The sequence below is a fragment of the Rattus norvegicus genome, chromosome 5 (genome assembly GCF_036323735.1).
Source record: "Rattus norvegicus strain BN/NHsdMcwi chromosome 5, GRCr8, whole genome shotgun sequence".
In the NCBI taxonomy this organism is placed as follows: Eukaryota; Metazoa; Chordata; class Mammalia; order Rodentia; family Muridae; genus Rattus; species Rattus norvegicus.
Genome location: NC_086023.1, coordinates 62,440,277 through 62,452,500, shown reverse-complemented (window position 1 = coordinate 62,452,500; position 12,224 = coordinate 62,440,277). Strand labels below are relative to the sequence as shown.

The window sequence follows — 12,224 nt, the reverse complement described above, 5'->3', positions numbered from 1 at the left end:
GTGTAGTATGTATGTGTGTGTAGTGTGTGTGTGTGTGTGTAGTATGTATGTGTGTGTGTGCGTGTGTGTAGTGTGTGTGTGTGTAGTATGTATGTGTGTGTAGTGTGTGTGTAGTGTGTGTGTGTGTATGTGTGTGTGTGTGTGTGCGTGCGTGTGTGCATGCATGGGAAACATACAGCAAACATTCACAGTGCTGGTCTCTGTGGAAATTGTGGATGATTTTCTTTCTCTTCTGTTCCATCTGTATATAATACACACCATGACGGTAACTCATAGTTTTCTCTAAGCAAGGGGGTTCTCCTTACATACAATATTAGATTTTCCCCTAGGGTTCATAGATACATCAGGCAAAACACGCATACACGTAAATAGAGAGGGAGATATAGCTCCGTGACAGAGTGTTACAACACTGTGAACAGCGGAATTAAGATGCATCCAGGAACCCTACTTTTTTTTAAGATAAAAGAAAAAAAAAAAGGAATGAAATGACATCTGTGGGGTAGGGAGAAAGCTAAGGAGGAGTTCAAGGCCAGACAGAGCTATAGTCGGTTCAATCTAACCCGGGCCACTGAGACTCTGACTCTAACTTCTACGTGAAGAGGAATCACATGACTAGATGTTTGACTGCCTCAAACACTACAGAAAACACGTGTGAGGTATCTAAGATTTCTTTCCTGGGAGCGACTTGACAAATTTAACACTGTGGCCACAGGTAGAGAGAGCTCAGATGAATGAACTCCCTTCATACTTTTTGTTCCTAATTAAATGAAGAGAGGAGGAGGAAGCTCTCACAGAAGAGGAGCCTCCTACCCACATCTAACTCAGTAGACACAGTAGTGGCTCAGCCAGCACGGAAGGCGTGACATCAATGTGTACAGATGCTGGGAATCTCCGATTCCATCCGGAACATCCCCAAATAGTCACAGGCATTTGTGTGGCAAGGGTTGGTTTGTTTGTTTTTGAGACAGGGTCACTCTGTGTAGCCCTGGCTGACCTAGAACTGGCTCTGTAGCTGAGGCTGGCCTCGAACTCAGAGATCTGCCTGCCTCTTTCTCCACGGTACTTAGATTAGAGGTGCGTGTCATCATACCCATAACACATGAGGAAACAAAGGTCGCAGGGTATAGGCAGCCACTCACAATCACAGCTGAAATGGCTCCAAGCCCCAGTATGTCCAGCTCTCAAGGGTCTACTACTATTCATTCTCAAGTGCTTAAGGCCAGTCCTCTCCCTCAAGTCCGGTCATGACCCACACCTGTTTCCTCCTGTTCGGTGCACGCACTTTCGAGGCCACTTACATAGGCTCTATCAACTAGTCCGAACCAGCCACGTCGGCTTTCACGATGTCATCCCATTTTCTCACACTGGTCAATCCTGCTTCCTGTCCTTCAGGTCTCAGGTCCCAGGCTTGGCCTGCCTCATCCTGGCCCATTCCCGGTTCTCACACCACTTCCCCTTGCTCCACACCATTCACAGTCCTTGACTTGATGGGAACTAACCTACTCCCACAACACCCCCGCAATGCACAGACAGACACACACCGTACAACCCCTGTCTAGTCTCCGAGTTCTCTACCAAGGTGAATGGTGGAAACAGAAGAAGGATCTGTCTGCCTACGGGCAGGATAACTCTGGAAGGAAGCTTCCTGCCTTTGTTCATCATCTGTCTGTCGGTCCCTGAACCTAGCTGCTGCTTTTCTGGTTTCTTCAGAGCTCGCAGGGAGGCAAAGTCACCCATTGCTATACTTTAGTAATCTGACCTTGACCTGAGGTCCTGCGGAGAGCCACAGAGGGGCTGATAGTCTTCTCCAGGGCAGGAGGGAGGGATGGTGGACTGGAGGATGTTAGTTTAACATACATAGGCTTAGGAAGCTGCTCTGTATACTCTGCTGCTGAGTATAACAGGCCAGGTTCCTCCAGCATCGCGGCATCCCTGTCCCCATACACTGTGAGGCATTTGCTTAACGTTCATTCTTACTGCATCCAGACCCTGAGCTTGGCAGCTTCTCCAGTAGCAGAAGGGGATATGTCTGTGTGCATACATGCATGCATGTGTGTGGAGGAAAAGACACACAACCTCCTTGATAAAAATGCAGGGATCCCTGCGTGGTTTTCAGCATAAACTTCCAAGAGCTGTAGAGGGGTCTCCACCCATTCAGCCTTTGTGTCCAACTGACGACTGCAGCGACAGTGGCTTCATCAGAAATACCCAGAAAGAAAGAAAGAAAAAGATCTTGTTTCTCCAAACAGCATTGCCTCAAGCCTCTTTCCTTCCGGGCCCATGCATGCAGAGATGGGTTTGTCCGAGCTTGCTGGCACGCTTCCTTTCTGAGAGACAAAGCCACCCTTCAGGAACCAGAGCCCAGATGCTAATGATGATCCTGCCTCTGCCTAGCTGCTAAGCCCCCACCCCCCACCCCAGAGCCATACCTCTGCAAGGAGCCTCGAGCTGGACCTGGTGGCTCCCGCTCCTTTTGCACGTCCACCGTGCTCTACCTCGACGATGTCAGCTGAATCACTGGTCCTCAATGCTTGCACAGGGGGGACCGGGCTGATATCCTAAGATCTGATTTCTGTTAATACAATGGCATCCTAGCTAATGCAGCGAGGCTGCGCAGTCTCAGCCTGCCTTCTCGCCGCTGCTGCCACGGCTGCTGGGCTGCGGTGACGTTGCTGCCAAGGGGGAGGGATGAGGAGGGAAAGGAGCAGGCAAGCCCACAGTGCAGCCACTCAGTTCCCCGGTCGGTCCCTGCGGCCCGTTAGCCTGGGGGGAGGGGCATAGAGAGAGAAGTCAGCCACAGAGGGCAGTGGGTGCTGGAATTCCGAGACTTTCCGTACGGCAGTGAAAACAGGGAGAGCTGAGCCTGGTTTCACTTGGGTCCTAAGTGTTGGGAGAAGTCTGGGCAGAGCCTGTATGCTTCCTTCCTTCCTTCCCCCCTCCGGCTGCCTTTTTGACCTTGGCCAGAACCTCCCCCCCCCCCCCAATTCTTTTTCTACAGTGAATGACTACTTGTTTCCCAGCTCTTTCTTTAGTTAGGTTTCCAGCTGGGCTAGGGTGGAGGGTCATCCTGGAAGGAGATTTTTGGAAGCCCCACCCAGATACAAAACAAAAACAATCTAAGAATCCCAAGGTCGGATCAGCATTCCACCAGTAGGCCCTTTCCCCAAGCCCAATCTCAGCGCTGTGTTCCTCAGGGCGGGCTTCCTTCAGAAAAGCCCTGGGTCACAGGGACCTCTCTGAGCAGGTTGGGATGCTCCAAGCCAGGGTGGCTGCAGACCACCTCCCTAACCCAGGGTTCAGCTGGGTCTCCCGTCCGGCCCATCCGAGAGTCTAACAGTTGAAGCAGAGCTGGGCCAGTCACATCATATTTTGGTTCTTGCTGGCTTGGGTTCAGCCAGGGTTGTTAGAAGTAGAATCCTTCTGACTAGACAGAATCTGGATAGCTCCTTCTCCCAGAGAGAGGGAGGCAAAGGAAAGAGACGGGTTTCTTTTTTTTTTTTTTTTTTTTTTTTGGTTCTTTTTTTCCGGAGCTGGGGATCAAACCCAGGGCCTTGCGCTTCCTAGGTAAGCGCTCTACCACTGAGCTAAATCCCCAGCCCCAAGAGACGGGTTTCTTAAAGCTTTTGCTTTCCCTGGAAGAACTTCTGAACTACCCATCTCTTCCTTGCTCAGGTTCTGGGCCCATCTGTGAGAATAATTGAGCAGTAGTAGACTGACACACACACACACACACACACACACACACACACACACACACACACACACACGTACGTCTCTCATCTCAGCACTGGGGAGGCAGAGGCAAGCAGATGTCTGTGAGTTGGAGGCCAGCCTGCTCTACATACAGAATTCTAGGGTGGCCAGAACTACATAGAGAGACCCTGTCTCAACCACCCTCCCCACTCAAAAAAAACCAAAAAAAAAAAAAAAAACAAAAAAAAAAAAAAAAAAAAAAACAAAACAAAAAAACAAAAAAACAAAAAAAAAACCAAAAAAACAAACAAAAAAACCCAAAAAACCAAAAACCAACCAACCAAATAGACACCCCTTCTGGTGGGCTTGGTGGTTCCCACTGAGTCTTGCATTTGATTTTGCTCTAAACTGTTTCCTTTACCCCCCCCCCCCCAACACAATTTTCTGATCTGGGGATTGAACTGAAGGCTTTATGTGTCTCAGGCAAGCTCTCCTCCCCTGAATATTTCTATGCCATGGTCGGTTGAATCTGTGGACATAGAACCTGTGGTGTGGTGGCTGGCTATGCTATCTGGACTCCTCGACTCCATCTTGAAGACTCTGGATTTCAGGCCTTAAGAAGCCTTTGGAGACAGTGCTGAGACTCCAGGTGCCGGCCTTCACACTTCCCTTCTTGCTTCTTCATGAGACCTGTCCTCTGTGTTTCCTGACTTCATGCTGAACTGAACCGAGTTATAGAGGTGGAAAGTGGGAAACAGCCAAAGACTCGCATCTAACCCTGACTTGTTTAAGGACCAACAGCTCCTGATGCTACAAAGTAGCAAATGAAGAAGGGAGGTAGGAAAAGGGAGGAGTTTACGACCCTGAGCAGCCAGTAGCAGCCCTCTGGGATGGCTGAAGCGGTATGGGGTGCTTGCCTTTTCTACTGATAGCTGATATAGACTGCTTCAGGGGCTTGCTGTAGGTTAAGCCACGTCATCTGGGATCAAGGGCATGGAGTACTAACTACTTAATTCCCATGAGAGCTCTGGGCCCAGGGTCTTTGTCCCGGAAACATCTGTGAGGCAGATGACCCCATGTCTGCCGGGCTAACACTCACTCCATGCTTCCTTTGGGTCAGCACACCACAGACCATGCTGTTGTTACTTACTTGCCAACCCTACTGCATGCCTGGTGCCCAAGGGGCCAGGTACAGTGACCCTAGCATCTGGGAGGCTGAGGAAAAGCATTGTGAATTTGTGGTCAGTCTGGATTACATAGCAAGATCCTGTTTCAAAGAGGAACAGAGGAGAGGACTGTGTAATCTCAGTGTACCTTTGTCCCTGACCTTTCCCAATAAGGTCACTCTGCTGACCTTTCACCTCAGGAACTTATTTGGAAATAAGGGAGTACTTCTGTTTGTATTATTCCATTCAGGTATATTTGACATCAACAACCTGCATTTGGCCATATATCACCCCAAACTGTATGACTGACTCTAATGGCAAATGCTCAAGTTAAGACAAATCAGAATAAATTATGATAAACTGTATTTTTCTGATCTAGAAGCGTCCTGAGCTAATTTATTTCTTTTACATTCAGGGGTATGTGGGTACATGGAGGCCAGAGGACAACTTTCAAAGAGTCAGTCCTCCTCTACCCTCACATGGACTCCAAGAATCCAACTCAGGTTGTCAGCCTTGGTGGCAAGCACCCCTACCTATAGGACCAACTGAGCCCGTACGATCTCTGTGTGAGCGCTGTATGCATGTGCGTCTGTACGCAGAATTTGGTGGGTGCCCACTCACTTGTCTCCAAGTCAAGTAAGACTAGCTAGTCAGCAAGCCACAGTGCCTGCCTGTTTCTGCCATCCCTACTTGCGGGGTTACAGGCGCACCACTGGGTCCAGCATTTACACGGGTGCTAAGGGTCTGAACTCAGCTCCTCAGGTTCACAGGGCTAGTGCTCTACCAAGCAAGCCATCTCCAAGACGGGCATCTACGTGACTCCTGTTATCTAAAAGGCACTGTGGCGGTGTTCTGGGATCATAATCTAAGAGAAGAGTCTTACAGTTTTATTAAGGTCCTTGTCAGTATGCCTCTGGGGTGGGCAGGGCAACGCCATGTTTGGGGAAGTGATGTCAGAGTTAGAACATGGGTTTCAATTCTTTTTTTTTTCCAGCCTTAATACTCAAAACTGGTCTGCTCCTGGTTGAGGCTGGGATGCTAAACCCCAGTGTTCGACAACTCTCTTTCCCCCATTGTGGGGACTCTGACTGCAACTCAAAGGAATTATACTCCTTAAAGGGAAACATCACAGAAACACCCGGTCAAAGGCAGAGTTAGGATGTGTGTTGGGACTTAGTCATCTCTGGGGCCAGGAGACCGCCAGTGAGTGAGGAGGCCGGACTCACACCCACACATTTATGTGAAAGGCCGAGCATGATGGTGTATGCCTGTGATTCCTGGGCCAGGGAACCAGGAGGGCTCCTGGGGCTCGCTGGACAGTCTAGCCTCCAAGAAACCCTGCCTCAAAACAGTAAGGAACACAGCTGAGGTGGATCTCTGGGCTCTACATGCAAATGCACGCGTGCCTCCTTCCACATACGTGTATACACAGACACATATGGAAATATTCAAAACAAGAAATCATCTTTGTCCGAGGCTCCTAAATTAACGTTTATAAAAGAACCACCTTCCCTGACTGAGGTTCTCTGTCTGCAGAGGCTGTGAGATTAGACGAAGACGCTAACTTTCCTATAGGAAATATCCGGGACACGCGCTCGCAGAATCTGCAGTTAGGAACTGCAGCTGTAGGCGACTTGAGTTACTAGGAGACTAAACCAGCTGCCAGATGTCTGAACACACCTGGCCGTGACCTAGGAGTCCGCTTTTACAAATGGAATGTAGCCAACGCCCAAGGTCGGCCACCAGGCTTCCCTTTGGGCGGAGCGTAGCTGCTCCTAGCAGACAAGGATACCTACTGGGCCTGACTGGTTTCGTGTTATTTTGGACTGTAAACAAGGCTGTCGAGAATGCTGGGAGTGTTCTGGAAGGGCTGTCCCAGACACACCAGCTGCTTCCTTATTAGGACTCCCTAATATAGCGTCCTCTTTCGAAGCACAGGGGTTGTTCTGCTTTGGTCTTCTTGTTTATGCTGCTGTCTCTACAAAGTCAAATACTGCGAAAGGCCTGGCTCTGTAGCAGAACAGGACAGCACGGTGGGGATATGCCTCCTGTCCCCCAAGTCTATCTGCTCTTTTATGAACCAACAATGTGCAGGCAGCTTTAAAACATCACCGAAAGAACCCACGGCAGAACTCAAACCGTTTGCTTTCAAGCCTCTTGGTCTCTGCGGTGACTAGAGCTCCCAAGGTTCCAATCAATGAGTGGAGACAGCAGCCCTGGGCAATTACACCCAGGAAAAGAACAAACCACCAGTGGGCGCTGACCAAGAATTCATTTTCTTTATTTCATAAAAAAAAACGCAATAATAATCTTAATTGTTCCAGCGTCTCTTGTTGCAGGGAAGGGAGTTTTACCAGTCCTTTCTACCAATCTAGCCAGCACGTACCTGGTTACTCTTCTGGTCCCTTTCAGGATAATTATAAAGGAAACCAAATCTAAATCCTGACTCCAGGGAAGGTTCCCAGGCAAGGTTAATAAAAACAGACACTTTCTGGCCCTCAGCGTCTCAGCATGAGTATGCAGACATGTATACACTCCTCACTCTCTGCTGCCAGCTTCTAATGTCACACTGATGTCTCTAGAGACTCAGAGCCTGCTGCAAGTCCTTTCTTCCAAGCAGAGATTAAAGGAGAAAGGCAGACGTCAGGAAACTTGGCAAGATTCAAGTCCTACCTTGACAGACCGAGCTCTTCAGACGAGGGGTGCAGTAAACAGCAGTCAACAGGGCCTCAGGGTAAAGTCTCCCAATGCCAGATGCAGGAGGCAAGAAACCACCGAGGCTAGAGACAGGAAGAGGCGGGTGCTGAAGCCTGGTGTGGCCTCCTTTGCTTGGAGAAAGTTTTAAAGGACTAATTTGTAGGAGAGTTAAGGCAGCCGGATCAAATGAGGCTCCTGGCGCTGTCCAATGTGGTCAACACCTTGCTATTACTTCAGCGGTGCCTCTTGGCTCCTGCGCTCTGGGAAGCCAAGTCACAGTGCTCTCTGCTCCCCGCCCCTCCTCCCAGACAGTGGACTGAAGCCTGCAGGGTGCCAAACTGCTAGCCAATCAGTTTGTCCAGAGCTGTAAATAAAAGGGCGCATATGCAGAGAGGGGGCTATGAGAGGAATCTAGATTGAATTACAAACACCATTTGTGGGACCAGGGTTGGGGAGTTAGGAGAGAGAGCAGAGGGAAGCCTCGATGCCTTTCAAGGAAATCTCCAAGCACACCTCCCCCACGCCCCACCCCCGCCTCAGTGGGACTGTCATCTCAGGCTCACCGCCCTAGGGAACCAGGTTCCAGTCTGGCCATTTTCTCAGCCGTGGGGACATGGGCTCTGGGACTTTCCTGGGTGTGCCTTATTTTTCCAGTAGAGTTTAGATGGCAGAGTCCGGCTCTCCTTTCCTGGGGAGAGCACTGGGGACGACCTTTGTAGTATCAGCAAAGACACGACAATGGTATCTGCTTTAGTTACAAGTCCAAGGTTAGCCTAACTTTTGTTTTCGTCCACGTCTCGGGCTCTGTCCTGAGGGTTCATGGGGTAAGTTTCTGTAATGTGTTACGAGTTGCTGTAACGATGGTCCTAGGTTCCAATCTGACACAGGGCTTGCCAGCTATGGAGCTCTGGGAAGTCAGTTGACCTAACCCTCAGCAGGCTGTAAACTGCTGTGCTATTCCCTCGGAGGCTTGAGCGCACATCACACCTAAGTGCTCAACAATGTGTCACCACTGTTATTCTGTGGCAGATGACTAGTGTGGCTGTTTCTTTTCTTTTCCCTGTTTCCAGAAAAAGCTAAAGCCTTTAGGTCTAAGGCATTTATAGACAAACCGTCTTGCAGCCAAAGGAATAAACTGGCATGGGATGTACACTTGCAACCCTAGCGCTTCAGAGAGGCAGGCGGCCTCAGCTACACGGCAGCTTCCAGGCCTGTCTGGACTGAGAGACACTGTTTCAAAAGCCAAAACAGAGTCAAGGGAGATGGACTCTGCACTTTCCCCCCTGCACTGAGGCTAAGTCCACCATCCTGTGTCCATCAGATCTACACTGGCAGGCTTTCCTGGGCTCTCAATCCACCTCCCAGAGCAAACATTCTGGCTCGAGTGTTACCTGCTATAACACATGCTCCCAGACTGGAGTACTTCTCCTGCGCCAAGTCTCCCTCGGCTCGGCAAGGGGAGGAGCTGTCTGGTCCCAAGATGGCAGGATAGGTCTATCCAGGCTGTTGTATGCCCACCGCAGCTGCCTATTCAGCCTGCAGACTAATAATAGCGGCTCTGATGGCGATGGATTAAGACAGAACTGTACTTGGTGTTTATTTTTACACTCTGGCGTCAGTATCAAGTTCTACTGGTTACTGGCCAAATGTAGGGCAGCTTCCTACTCTAGGAGTGGCCTCAGGCTTCTCCAGGTTGCTAAGTTGAGTTCTGGAAGAAGCTAGCTTTGTGAGAAACAGTTTGGCGTTAGCAGACAGGTAAACGGAACAAGCAGATGTCATGTGCAGGCGTCCAGTCCCAAGTCTGTGGGATCTCGAGGACTCAAACGGAAAGCTGCTACCCAGAACGCTCCTCTCGGTCAGGACGAGCTAATAGGTCGTCTTGGTCAGGATGCACACACGCGAGAGCAAACTGGCTGGATTGACAGGATCGGAAGAAAGTCAGGGAAGATCTCCACCCAACGTTCCCAAGGTTAACCTTGTCACAAGTCACAGGCTAGTGCCATGTGGGCTGACAAGGGAAGGAAAAGGAATACTTGGGAGAATATCACACGGAGACAAAGAACGGGCTGACAGTGCCCTCCTCTGATTTGCATAGTTTCCAATAGAAACATCAGATTTCTTAGAAATTTGTGCCAGCAGGGCTGTGCTCCTACAGCACACAACTGGCTAGAGCTACCAAGAAACCAGCTGTCTGGCCGGGAGCCAGCGCCCACGTCACCTCTTCTCAAAGGCCTATAGAGTGGGGTCCCGGTAACTGTATATATGCTGACTACAGCAAGTGGAACCCCAAGGCTGCTGCCATCACCTCCCTGCAAGGCAGCTCCTGACAGCTCTCCCCCTGCCCCACCAGGCTGACAGGAAGCAGACAGCTGGGCAGCTCGCGTAAATAGATATAGACTTGCCTAATGAGGCTACTCTCCGCACGGCAGACTGCTGAAGAATGATAAAAATGTGCCACGAGTCAGGTAGGAATGCCGAGGTGCCAAACATCAGACAAGCACGTAGGAACCATGGCTCCTTCGCCTCCTGGCTCTGCTTGACTCACGGCCACTTCAGTGGCACCAGCTGCCTTGAGGAGCCAGGGTGTGAACTCAGTCAATACATTCTTCTTTGGTCACTCAAGGCACGTCTTCCCGATCACCAGAGAAGCAACGCAGCCCAAGAGACAACCAGATTTGATCACTGGTGATAGAGGCGTCTGAGCTCAGCTCCCTCTGGAAGCTAGTGTGCCCCGGGTCATGGCAGGCTGCATGAGGAGAGGAACAGAACACAGCTTTCAGTCTCCCCGTTTCCTCTGATGTGCCGGGTCAGGTACCTGTCCTCACAAGCTCCAGGTTTGCCACCTGGAAAAGGCTCTACTCGTAGTTATCTTCTGGTGGGAAGCAAGGACAAGATTTGAAGGAAACAAAACAAAATGGGAAATGTAAATGTTATGAAATGAAGTATTTGACCCAAAGTATTTGAGAACTGCAATGATTCTCGCAGTCAGGTAGAGCGCCTGGCTTCCTCCCGGGCCTCTCCCTCTTCTAGGATGGTGGCCATGCAGAAGAGTGGGCTTGAGAAGCAGGTGAACAGGTAAGACTCTGCTTAGCAAAGAAGGCAGTGGTTGCACTGATGTGTAAGAAAGAAGGCAGAACCACGAAGACAGCAGGGAACGAGCCCCCTTGCTCTACAGGGGAGCCGCAAACCTAACTCTAGATTGTGGTGACCCAGGTCACTGGTTTGAGGCTAATGTTCCACTTGAGGAACATTTGGCAGCAGGACTTACCGGCCTCAGTTTAAAAGGCCCCAGAAAGTAACAATGACGCCTGGAACAAAGGCGGCACTGTACCCCAGGCCCGGCACAAGCCTTTGCTCTTTCTGTCCTGCAACTCCTCAGCTGGCTGGGTTTCTACAACTCTTAGAGACAGAAGAAGAAATCTATTCTTCATTGACACCAATGCACTTTTACCGCCACAGCCTTCCCTGAGATCCAACACAGATGTGTGGACCTCCCTTGCCAGCTCTAACTACACCCACCTGCCTTCAGAGAAGGGGCCTAGCTAAGGACCAGCAACCTCAACCCAGGAAGGACCAGAGAGCAGATATTTGGTCTCTACAGGTTTTGCAATGCACTCCTGGGTTTTTCTTTAAAAAAACAAAACAAAACAAAACATTTTATTGTAAATTGACCATTCATCGTCATATACTTATGGGGTTCAAAGTGATGTTATGATTCATGAATGTAATGTAAAAGAAGTAAATCATATAAACACCACCCCAAATACTTAATCTTTGTTTGTGGTAAGAACATCTGAAATTTACTGTCAGAAAATTTGAAATGAGCAACCCTTTAAAGATGTAAAAATCACCCCATGCCTTTAATACCAGTACTTGGGAGGCAGGGGCAGTGGCAAATGGATCTCTGTGAGTTTGAGGCCAGCCTGGTCTACAGAGCAGGACAGTCAGGGCTACACAGAGAAACCCTCTCTGGACAAAACCAAAACCAACCAACCAAAACAAACAAAGAAACAAAAAAGTAAAAACTATTCTTAGTAAAAGCATAGCAAAACCACATGGCTTGGAGTATAATTTGCTGGCCCCAGATCTAGAGTGAGTATGCATGTACGTAAGAACATACGTAAGCATGTATGTATGTATGTATGTATGTATGTATGCATGAACATATGTAAGCATGTATGTATGAACATACGTAAGCATGCATGTATGTATGAACATATGTAAGCATGTATGTATGAACATATATAAGCATGTATCAATGTATGTATGAACACATGTAAGCATGTATGTATATGTACATACGTAAGCATGTTTGTATGTATGTACGAACACATGTAAGCATGTATGTATATGTACATACGTAAGCATGTTTGTATGTATGTATGAACATATGTAAGCATGCATGCATGCATGTATGTATGTATGTAGTTTTAGATCCTAACGCCTCCACTATGTAAGACGGGACATCTAGGAATTCTGCCTGTCGTGAGTGTGCCAAGAAACTTTCTTCTCCCACGTGGCTGAGAGCAGGTGTGTCTGCGTTATCATTCTAGAGTTCTAAACCGTCTCTCTAATTCTGCTCAGTAACACCACCCTGTGCTCCTGCAGGGCCTTTCCCTCCATTCCCAGCTTTCAAGTCCTCAGGGACCTACCTCTCCCTGACTTCCC

The 12,224-nt window shown here is 49.2% G+C and overlaps 1 protein-coding gene across 6 annotated transcripts in view; it reads right to left on the bottom strand.

The window, feature by feature from the left end:
* The window catches only part of Rusc2 (RUN and SH3 domain containing 2), a 47,133-nt gene that overhangs the window by 18,817 nt on the left and 16,092 nt on the right, over window positions 1-12,224 (bottom strand). The window contains exon 1 of one of the 6 annotated variants that reach the window (XM_039111000.2): window positions 7,533-8,890. The exons of 3 other annotated variants lie outside the window; for them this stretch is intronic. The gene's annotated coding sequence lies outside the window, so the exon portion shown is untranslated. Of the gene's footprint in view, window positions 1-2,429; window positions 2,622-7,532; window positions 8,891-12,224 lie in introns of those variants that run through there. 2 more of the 6 variants (XM_039111003.2, NM_001427205.1) reach the window with 2 other exon arrangements.